Below are 12,226 nucleotides of genomic sequence, written 5' to 3' on the forward strand. Positions count from 1 at the left end.
TCAAGAGAGTCTTCTCCAAGATGGTAGAACATAGGCTGAGATTTGAATGTCAGAAAGAATCTAGCCATCCAAGGATCTGGGAGTTATTTTTCAAGAAGAAGAAACAAAATGCTTAAGGACCATAAAAGGGAGGAAATGCAGTGTGTTCTGAGATACATGAAAATGTATCTGGAGTTTTCTGAACTGCAGATAAAAAGAAGCAGTAAGAAGGACCATATCATATGGAGGTTTAAATAAGTAAGCTATTTGAGTCATCTTTATTTCTCTGAGTTCATTAATCATTTGTCAGACATTTATGGAACACCTACTATGTGCCAGCACTATGCAATGTATTGGGGATACAAAAACACAACCACAGATGCCCATTTTGCAAAAGGAAGTCATACACACAATTACAGTTGAGTAAGGTCCATAAATAATTTCAGGAATATATGGGCTAATGAACAAATTCTACATTTAAGAGATTCTTAAGATAAATTATAATGAAATGCAAGCAACTCATTTGTTTTTTTTTTTTTTTTTGTATTAAATGTGTTAAATTAACCCAATATGTCTCCAGCACCTGTCTATGAGATGCAGAGATTAAAGGGGTCTGAGAGATTTGGGAGAATCCGTCTGAGACTGAGAGTACCAATTTCAGCTTTATCAGAAATGAGTCTTATATATCAGACCATTTCCAGTTATATGAAACTTTGATCAGCTGTCACTTTCAGTCTCTTAAAATCTAGATAAAATCTACCCAATCTTCTGTGGGAAAATCAGTGTCCAGATTCCTGTGTATCCCAGAGGACATAGTCCTATTAAAACTTCTAGCTCCACCTTTGCCTCTGCTCTGCCTCTTACAGCTTTTCCTCTTTTATTCAGCTTGCTTTTGGTCCAGAACTGAATGGAAGTCTTAATTCTGTCCCCCACATAACACACTCACTAAATACATTCATATTGTCTTTAGTTTGTATTAAAACATTTGTGGACGTTTGGGGGAAGGAAAGGCATATTGATCCAAAAGAACCAAAACATTTTAAGTTGAATAGACTTTTTCTGAAAGTCCTTCAGCATTCTGTATAAGTTGATTTTGCTTTTGTTTCTGTTTACCCCACCTGCTTACCCCCCAAAACCACCCCTGTTCATTCCTAACACAAACCACTCAGGTTCTCTCAAAAGTGTCCTGTCTCCTCATTCACCAAATCCTTTGGAGCTCAGACAGTCCATTTTCTTAAATCATCTCCAAACTTCAGGTATCTATACATTAATTTTGTGGCCTTTGAAATATCCAGGTACCATGTGTACTATTATCTTTTTTCCCAATTAAATTGCTTTGACTTTTTTAGTAAGTACATTTCTTTGAAAGGACATATTTGTTACCACTGGATCTAGAAAACTAGGGTCATTCATCATAACTAGAAGGAACCTTTAAAAAGCAAAGCACAACTATTGAATTTTTAAAATATTGGTTTGTATAACACTTAAGTGCATAGCCCATGCAATCAAGTATACCTATCCCACACATGGGTGATATCTTTCCTGCTCACTTCACAAGGTTACTCTAGTGGTCACAAAGATGACAGAAGAGTAAATGCTTGGGAAAAGAATGGGATTTTATTTAAATTAGGTGTACACTCTTGATTTGGCTTCAGCCCTTCCTCTCTCTGCTTTTGCTCTCTCAGTCTCTCCCTCTCAGTCTCTAAATGAAAATACATGCAAAAGTCCTTTTTACTGAACCTCAATTCCCAGGAGGGCTGCTAAGTTGTGAAAGATGCAAAGGAAATGGAGATTGCGGTTGTAACTCATAAGAGCTTGCTCAAAGTAAAACAATTTGATAGAAAACAAAACAGAACAGAACAGTATTTAGCGACAACCATAAAATCAATCTCCCAAATTCCAGTTGTGCAATTTCTTGCAAATTGAAGTCAGTAGGATAAAAACTCTGGTAAACTCAGAGCTTAAGTGTGTGGAAGGTCTTTGAAAAAGTGCTCCTATTTCACACTCTGTATAAACATCAGTAGTAACAGTTAGCCAGGGGCTCTGCCCCATTACCTTGAAAACTCTACCTTTTATATTCTACATAGGTTGCAAATTTTGAAATCGAATTTGCTGATTAAACTATCACAATGCATAAAAAGGGCTTATTAAGTGCTCTGTCAGAAAGGAACCTGTTGGTGTAAATGTTCATATTAACTCCTCTTATTGATCCAGGAGCCTGGAGCCTGGAGCCTTGCTCCAAGGAAATCATTCCCTTTTTACTCTAACAAACATCACAAAGGTGGATCGGAAGGGAGTTAAAAGTGGGATTGCTCCTGAAAAGACTCAGGTTCACTTTATTTTCACCCAAACTAATACCTCCAACCCCCTTTGCTGATGACCTCACACAGGAGCTAATTACAACTGAGCCTCTGGCCAAACTCCTTCAGACTCTGGGGGTCAGTTTGACTTTTTTGCTACCACATGTAGCAAAGACTTAAATACCAGGCTAGGACTTTCTTCCCTAAGAGGTAGGACGATCATTGGATAAAGAGAAATTTTGCCTTGCCTTCCTCTTTTCTCCTCCTCTTCCTATGTTTTTGCCCTGTCCTTCCATGGAGTGACCAGAATGGTACTCTGAACTGCTGAAAATGCTTATGGAGTCAGAGGTAGCTATGAGTCCCTTCCTGGCCCTCTTCTAGCTGTGTAACTTTGGGCAAGTTACTTGACCTTCCTGATATTTTGGTGTCTTTATTTATAATAGAGTGTCATATTATCTACATCTCAGGGTCACAGTGAAGATGAAATGTTATGATGCTTATAAAGTTCTAGGAACTGGGAAATATGTTAGTAAATAAGAATTCTTTTCCCCTGTGCTGGAGAGCCCCTTTCACCGCACATATCTGTAGCTCTTAATTGATGCATTCAAATAGTTAACAGAAATCTAGTTAACTCCAATGCTCCCAGGCTTAACTACCGTGGTGTTCACGATGGAACGTATTTTCCCTCTGCCACTCATGGTTCCTCAGCAAAATCCTTAAATGTTCATTCTGGAAAAAAAGACTGCCTTGATTCTCACACACACACACACACACACACACACACACACACACAAACACACACACACACGAGTCTACATCTCCTGACACGCTATAGTGCATCCTTTATCCACCTGAGGACTGGACTTGTTCCAGATTGTCCTTGTTTTGCACTTGAGCAATATTTGTATCATCCATTAATCTTGGGGAGCCCAAAGAGCCCTAAGAAAACTCTCTAGAGATTACTGACTAAGGAGGTACCAGGCCTGTCCTCCCTGTAGAACAAAAGGTGGGAAAATGAGCATTTGCCAAAAGGTGCAACCCAAGACTAAGAAGAAGCAGGGAAGCCTAGGATTTTTCTGGCTACTCATATACCAGGCCAAGAGGTTACTTTTGTCTCCAGCTTGCCTGGATCCCTTTCTGGACAGAGAGGTTCAGTGACTATCTAATAACTTGTGTCAAGTTGGCGAAACAGTTTCTATAGTAAAATGTAACAATATGCGACAGTGCTTGGGATAAAATTCATATACTTTGACTTTAGGCCTTTTTCTTCCATTTTCTCACTGAATATTTGAGCTGGCCACTGGGTGAGCAGAAAAGGGAATCCCATACTCAGTCTTTAAGAAATATGTTTTGTGACATCATCAGACAAACAGAGAATGAAACCCATTTAAAAATTCTAAACAGCTTCCTTTTGGTGATTATGTAGGTAGATCATTAATGATATAATTAAAAATCCTCCACATTATTTACTTAGTACTTAACAGCTTCTAAACATTTTAAAGACATTATTCCTCTGAAGCACTATTGTTAGCTTCGTTATAAAGTGGTGGAAACTGAGATAGAAAGAGACAAATTCACCTGCCCTATATCAACAGCTAATGCATGGCAAGACAAGCACCTGAACCTACACTGTCTGATCCTAATCCTGTGTTCTTGATCATTTTGTTGCATCACTAATAACTGCATACAGAATTCATTAGTGGGTTGTTTAATCTTTGCATGTATTTAAATGGCTTCTTTTCAGAAACAATGAAGATCTGCACTCTTTAGTAATCTGACATCTCGGTCTATCTTATGCTATCAAATTTATATCATTCCATCCTTCTGCTTCTTTTTCACTTAGTTTTAACTATAGGGAATATGCAAACTTAATAATAAGCAAGATTGAAGACAGGTCATGTCTAGAACTTTTTTTTTCAATCACAGGTGACACTGCTCTTACCACCATTACTCAGACAAATTAGTCCATTTATAGAAATTCAAATCCAGTCTTACACATATATTATAATAGAGCAATTATTTATTTAATATTTGTTTACCTGTTATATTTATTAAATGCTTATTTCTCTGAAAACTTTGACACTGGGTGGATAGAGAGGAACCTACTACCCTCTCCTCATTATTACCCTAAATAATTCCTCTTAAACACTACAAGAAAATGGTTCTCAGTGAATTCATTATTTTCAGAAAACCAAGAAACAACTCACTTGTGCTCCATTTATTTATGAATTTTTATAAAAATCCTTCTACACTGAAAAAAAAAGAGGAATTTTAACTTGGATTGTAAATGGATTTGACACCAGAATCTCTTAAAATACCTCTTTACTTCATGCTTGCATATTACCATTCCAAATTTATGTCCAATATCAAGACTTAGCTACTGCCTCTTTTACAGAATTTGACAATAGCATTGTGCTTTATTAGGTTATGTCATGTTAAGTTAGTGAATTGTGCTAGGAAACACAATAATATAGCCAACTCTGTAACTGAGTATATACAGCACCTCAAAAATGATGGCAGAAAATGAAACTGGTATAAGTAGAAATATTTTTTATATGCCACTTAATAAAGGCCTGGGAAAATTAATTACAGCACCAAGAACTTCGGCTTATTCAAAACCACCCAAGAAATAGGAAACAGTAACATGAATAATTTTAGTATTCTCCATGAGTGGTTAGCCCTCTTCCAAGGGAAAAACTGATGGAGATATGAATTCAGAATCACCTTACTGTAATGTCTTAAGATTCATAAAGAGTACTTTAATTTCAAAATTTACATGTATTATATCTGGGAATCCTACAAGAGTAATGTAGGACTGGACAACTATTCTTGGTATCTTTCGCCATTTCCCTTTGACTGGGCAGAGTACCAGCTTCTCCTCACCCAGCAAGATCTTTTTGCCATAGGCCCAAACAAAGCCCATACTTCCAAACTGGGAACTGCCTATCATCAGTCCTGTTGACTCCAGCACAAGTGTTCCATGCTGAGACTTCTTCAGAAGGATTTAGAAAGGGAGAAGACAGTATTTGATTGGTGGAAAGCCAGGAGCAGGGTAAAAGAAATCTTGGAGCTTAAAATCAGATTCAGTGTCTTCAAAGAAACATGTAACTGGAATTGCTTTTAAGGTGAAGAAAGAGAGATAATTAGCATCATCTCTGATCTAGGAGCAGATTATATGGTCTGTGTTTTGGGTTAGACACTAGCTAGAGAGGCAGTTAAGCCTAAGTTGAAACTCTAGTTAGAGATGTAATAAGGCCTGGTAGTTAAACAAGTGCCTTCTAGAGCCACAATATTTGGAAATGAAATGTAGTTCCTGTACTTATAAGGAGTGTGAACTAGGGCAGATCCATCAACTTCTGAGTGTAATAGGAGCTAGAGGGAGGTGAACTTTTCTGCAGAGCAAAGTGGGAAGATTTTCATTTCCTTGCTCTTTCAGAGAGAGGCCTGTAATAGAGAAATTGTAGAAAAGAAAGAGAACAGACACAGGCTGCAGGAGGGCGGGGCTAAAGGGCTTTTAAGGATTAAATATCTAATATTTGATTTCAAGGTCTTTGGGTCACATCTTACTAAATCAGTAAGACTGACAACAGAAGCACAAAGTATGATAATGGTGGTGCTTTGTGTGTGTGTGCGTGTGTGGAGTGGCTATGTCTCTACATGTGGGTCAAGATAAGGGGCTGAGTTCCTTGTTTGCAGGGACACAAGGGTGCAGATAAATCAAGAAACACACCAGAGAGTTCTCACTGTGGCACAGTGGAAATTAATCCGACTAGGAATCATGAGGTTGCAGGTTTGATCCCTGGCTTCGCTCAGTGGGTTAAGGATCTGACATTGCTGTGAGCTGTGGTGTAGGTTGCAGATGCAGCTTGAATCCTACTTGCTGTGGCTGCGGTGTAGGCCAGAAGCTGTAGCTCCAATTCAACCCCTAGCCTAGAAACCTCCACATGCCACTAGTGCGGCCCTAAAAACCAGAAAAAAAAAGAAAAGAAAAGAAAAGAAAAGAAAAGAAAAGAAAAGAAAGATAGAAACATACCAGAAGAGTAAAAAATAAGGATGGAGTGGGGTAAGGATATCAGAAATGGAGCTATTTCTAAAATACAGTACTCCCCACCCCAATGCAGGACTCTGCAGAGCTCTTTGGAAAGGCATTGAGATTCTGTGTTTGTTTGAACATGGAGTGGCAGTTTACGTCACCTATATATGCAGAAACTGGCAGGGAGACCCCAGTTAACATCTGGAAAGCCCAAGAGTGTTTGAAAGTATGAGCCCTAGAACCAGACTATCTCCTTTTCAATCCTGTCTTGACAAGTAGGAACTGTGTAGTCTTCAGCCAGATGCTGATTTTCTATAAACCTGTGTCCTCCTTTGTTAAATGAATGTGACATTTTACCTCATATCAGAGTCCTCATGAGGAGTCAATGAAACTGCTTCACTTAGTGTTTGTCACATAGTAGTAATTCTTGATATATGAAAGAAGAAGAAAGAACATTTAAAACACTAAAATAAAATAATTCATCCACAGCAAATGGAGAAAGATCCAATTAATAGCATCATCTATATTTTCAACAACTCAACTGCATAATGTCTTGTCTGAAGAATGGACATTTTCCTGGTGAATATTTTTTTTCCTATCCCTGTCTTTTAGGTGTTGTTCTCTTGGTCAGGGTCACTAAACTCTAGGTACCCAAAGCCTTCCTCCCAGCTCACGATAGTTGGCAAACCACTGTCCTTGCTCTGTGTCAGGGGCTGGCACTGCCTAGCATATTCTCTTATTGTGATTCTCAGGCTTTGGAAACCAATACAGTTTTCTCACTTTAATTGGGCTGAGATTCATTCCTACATGTGGCAGCTGCAAAGATGCATTCTCCTTACAATTAGGCATTGCAATACTTAGCCCTGCTTGGACTTAATTTTAAGTACATTTTGGTGGCCCGTTTCCCTCCACTGCACCTTGGTTGCTCCAGGAGAGAACATATGGCCCGGTAATTCGTTAAAGCTCATTTTATGGGCCATTCTCAGGCACTTCCTGCTGGCCTTTGGAACAGAGCCTTGCTTGTGACTGCATTTTTGCTTATGTTCCTGCCAAATGCTTCTTCCAAAACCAGCAATAAAACCACAGGATCCGATAAGCCCTGGTCATCAGAATGGCTTAATGAGAGCAACCTTGACAATTGGGGTCTTTAATAGCAACCAGCACAGCAGGACTTGTAGCTTGAGCACAAGGACAGCATGGGCAGGTCACCTTTGTGGTTTATGGGAATTTCTCCAAATACTATAGAATTTGAGACCATCTCAGGGAACAATCTTACACTAAGCTATTTTTCTCTTTAGCAAAAACGGATAGGACAAGAATAAAGAAGGATGTTTTTCTTTGGCCTTTCCTTATAGAAGAATAAATCTTTAAAGGTATAACAAAGCAAAGAAAATTTCACTGGATGCTTGTATGACTACCAAATTCAGTGAACCTTGCTTCAGAATTAATCTGAATTAGATCATGTTTCTGGCTAGCAAAAGGGTACTTGAAATATAGGTTGGATACTTAAAATACATCTTTTTCAAAGTACATTTACATGGGATGGCACCAAATTTAAAGATTAAAATCATATTTTGTCTATGATCTATATGCTATTAAACATTTTACAATCTGAATTATTAATTAAAATCTGTGAACTAGTCCTATTTTCAAATGAATATATTTAGATTACTACCGGAGCTTGTGTGACTTTTGAAAGAAGCTTATTTCTTCTGATGTCAGCTAATAGAAGCCCAATTGTAATCATAAAAGGCATGGAGAAATTATGTTACAAGTGGATGCTATTTAAATGGAAGTGAACACAGAATATATTAAAGTATCCATGGTCTTATCAACAGTGTGTTATAATGGCTTTGATTAACATTGAAAATATGATTGATATTACCTGTGAGCATGGAACACTGACAATGTGACACTGAGAGAGTTTAATTGAAAGCTTGTTAATTTCATGGAATCATTTAATTTCTCATTACTCCTTGTGACAGTTTTTTTCTTGGGACCATTAAAAAGTCATGACAATTTAATGAGACCTTTCAATGGTAATAGTAATACAAAAAAACTTTAAAATTCTAACTTATTATTACTGCTAGAAGGAGAAACTGTGAATACAATGTATTGATTTTTGGTTTTAAATACAGTTTGTTAGCCTGATTCTTATTGTGTAACATGTAAAATGATGCAAACCCAAGTCAAGACAATAGTTCACAGCAATGGTACAAATATTAGTACACATTAGTGTTTCTATGGCCAAAGAGGAAATGGGGCATGCTTGGTTAAAAATCCCCTAGAAGAAATATGTAAGGCACTCCAGGTCCTAATCAGGCTTAAGAGGAAAGGGAAGGGGTTTAGTTGGGAATAAGTAGAGTACATCTTGGACAAATATTTTATTATTAAAAGAGTACATATAAGGGTTATTACATTTACATATCAAATTTATTTTACTGAATTCTTTTACTTTTCATGGGTAGAAAGCAAAGTGTACAAACAATACTTATTTGGGAATAACATTATTTGGAGAGTTAAACATTGGATGTTTTGAATCCAATGTTTAACAAATCAAGTTAGCCATCTACAAAATATTCTGTTAGAAGTAAAATATGCTATTTTACTTGTATTTGTACATTAGTGTATCTGAACTTTGTAGTGGTCAGAGGAAATTGTAATGCTATGCCCTAAACACTTGGTATGTCATAATAATAGTAATTATTACATATCAACAGTACCTACTTTATTCCAGGCTATATTCTAGATACTTTAAATGCATTATGTTATTTAATTCCTATAAAAACCCTGCTAGGTAGGTATGTTTATTGTATCTTCTACTTCTCTAAATGGTTTACCCAACACTCTCTGATCAGTTTTTTCATGAAGAACTTCGAAATTACTGCAAAAAACTTGGCCAACACACATCGCTATGGTCCATGGTGTAACAACACATACGCTTTTTGTCTTGATTCCTCCTGCCTTGCAGAGGTCACCCCTTTTGTGAGGGCTCTGATTATCACTTTTTGGGGTTTACATCCTAAGTTGTCAATCTCTTTCTTGATCATTTACATCATTTTAGTACCCCCACCCTCCAAACCCTTCCCTGTTCTCCCTAAATCTCACTTTCCGTTCATAGCCAACTCTAAAGAGTTTGCATGCCTGTGATCTCCATGTCCTTACCCACTATCTATTTGCTCCTCAATTCACTTTGGCTTTGTCCCCGTAACTCCACCAAAACCCTTATAAAGACCAATGTGATCTTCATGTTGTCTAATCCAATAACCTCTTTCTGTTCACATTTTATCCCATGTCTTATATACTGCTTTCTATATTCTGTTATTCTTCTTTCTTCTTCCCTCCCTCTCCCTCCTTTTCTTTCTTCCTCCCTTCTTTCCTTCCTTCTTCCCTCCCTTCTTTCTCTCCTTCCTCCCTTCCTTCCTCTTCTCTTCTCTCCCTCTGTAGTCCTCTACTATATCTCTACATACTGAAGATTTTCAGCATTTGATTCTAGATGACTGTCTATCAAGTTGCTCATGTCAAAATTTTAGGAGTCATTCTATGGGGATTACGTTCAAGTCTATGGCGTTAAGTAATATCAATATGCTGACAAACTCTATTCTTATAAATCTAGACTACATTCTTTGAGTTTAGAGATCATTTGTTTCTTAGCCCACATGATACTATCCCTTAGATAGCTCATATATAATAAATACTTAAGGTATCCTAAATAGAATTCTTTAATTTCTCTAAATAGTTTATTTCAATTATACTAAAGTAAAATTGTTTAAAATAAGCAAGCCTAAAAAAATACACAATTAAAATTTTTATATTTTAAAATATAAAGATTTAAATAAAAGTTTAATTATCTACATTTCCACATCAATCATTCACTCCAATAAGATAACCAAGGTGAAAAAAAAATCATTCTCTAATTTTCTCTATACTGCTGTAAGAGATGCTTATATTGAGGTTTTGCTTTTTTTCTACTAAATGTGATAGTGTTTAGTGCTAAATGGGATAGTGTTTAAAGCAGTATTTAATGCTTTTCAAACTTTACTGTATAACTCACTTTCCAAGAACTTTCCAAGCCAATTCTGTAGATTTAATACCAGTTTTTAACAACTGATGGCATGCCATTTGTGAATGTTCTAGATATTATTCAACTTTGCATTGATATATTATAAGGTTGATATATTCCAGGTATTCTCTTTGTACTACTAATATAAATGTAATACAATAGCTCATAATATAGTGATTACTATTATAGTCTCATTAAAACTTGCCCAGTGCACACTTCCTTTCAATATCATGAAACTTTTTTTTTCCAAATTTTATTTATTTATATTTTTATTTTTTGCTTTTTAGGACCACATCTGTAGTATATGGACGTTCTCAGGCTAGGGGTCAAATTGCAGTTGTAGCTGTCAGCCTGCACAACAGCCACAGCAACGTGGGATCCAAGTGCCATCTGTGACCTATACCAAAGTTCATAGCAACACCAGATCCTTAACCCACTGCGTGAGATCAGGGATCAAACCTGCACCCTTATGGATACTAGTCAGATTTGTTTCTGCAGAGCCACAACAGGAACTCCATTAAACTTCCCTGCCATTTTTTACATCTAGGTTTTTAGTCCTGCTTTTTTTTCTGCAAGGGATTCTTTCTCTGTTCCATATCATCATTGCATAGCTGTCTTTCTTCTCATCCATCAGATCCACATTCTTCTTTTCCTTCACAGAATATCTTATTTAAACTGCTGTAACAAAGAGACTCTACTTCCCATCAAATGCCTCAAACAAGACAGAAGTTTACTTGTATCTAATACAATAAGCCAAAGTGAATATTTAAAATCATCTGTGGTACTGCTCCATGCAGTCACTCAAGTGTCCAAGCTAAAGGTCTTTTATCTTCAATAGCTTTCATGTCATTGGTAATATAGATGGTGTTGAAACTGAATGGGTAGGTGGAAAACATCAAAAGTTTTGGATATTTCCTCTCAGACATAATAGACTGATGTTCCACAATAGGTAAGAAGTTTCAGCTTATCATCTTTAGCTGCAAAGATGTCTGGAAAATGTGTTTTCTGGTTAGAAAGTGTAAGATATGTTCTATAAATCTATTTCTATAGAAGAAAGGAGAGTAGACTCTGTAGACAACTAGCAGTCTCCACCCTACAACATCTATCACAATGTATAAATTATATATATAGTTATTATATATAGTTAGTTTATTTTATATATATATATATATATATATATACACACTATTTGTATTATATAATATTGGTCTTTACTTTTCCTATAAAATAGTAAGCATGAAAAGGGCAAGGTTTTATTTCCCAATGTATCTTCTGTCCTTAATACCCTTCCTATATTTAGTGGAGGTTCAATTTAAATTTGTTAAATCACTACATGATTTTACACGTGAAGAAATTAAGGTTCAGACAAATTACACACTTTAGCCCTTCCTGGATGACCATTTTCTAGAAATGTTAAAAGATTTATATCTCAAATAGATAGGTAAACAAGATAGCTAGTAAGCTCCCTTCCAACACTGACTATCTATGATTCTTTGGTGTTACAGACATTATAACACTTCAAATAAGACCACAAAGCTGCTTTTTGAAGGAGTAGTTCAAGAGAAATTAGAGAATATACCTTTCATCTCATTGGATCAGTCACAAAACACTCTTTCCCTTACAACATTGCATGCTAAATTCTCACAGACTTCATCCTCACATCAAAATGGTTACCATTAATCTAAAATAGTATAATACTGGAGCAAACTAGAAAACTGGAGCATACCTTTTTAAAATCACATCTTCCTTGGGCAGGAAAAGTAAATATGTGTTGGGTTTTAAAGTTTTCCTTTAGGGCCATGTATAGGCTGCCTGGGAAAATAAAAGTAACAGAAAGTGAGTTAATGTTTT

General features: G+C 36.4%; 1 protein-coding gene across 1 annotated transcript in view; it reads left to right on the top strand.

The window, feature by feature from the left end:
- The window catches only part of CNTN6 (contactin 6), a 295,431-nt gene that overhangs the window by 153,459 nt on the left and 129,746 nt on the right, over nt 1–12,226 (top strand).

The sequence above is a fragment of the Sus scrofa genome, chromosome 13, assembly GCF_054392235.1.
Source record: "Sus scrofa isolate SSC_HxYL_T2T_F1_AM1 chromosome 13, Sscrofa_HxYL_maternal_Yorkshire_Landrace_v2.0, whole genome shotgun sequence".
NCBI lineage: Eukaryota > Metazoa > Chordata > Mammalia > Artiodactyla > Suidae > Sus > Sus scrofa.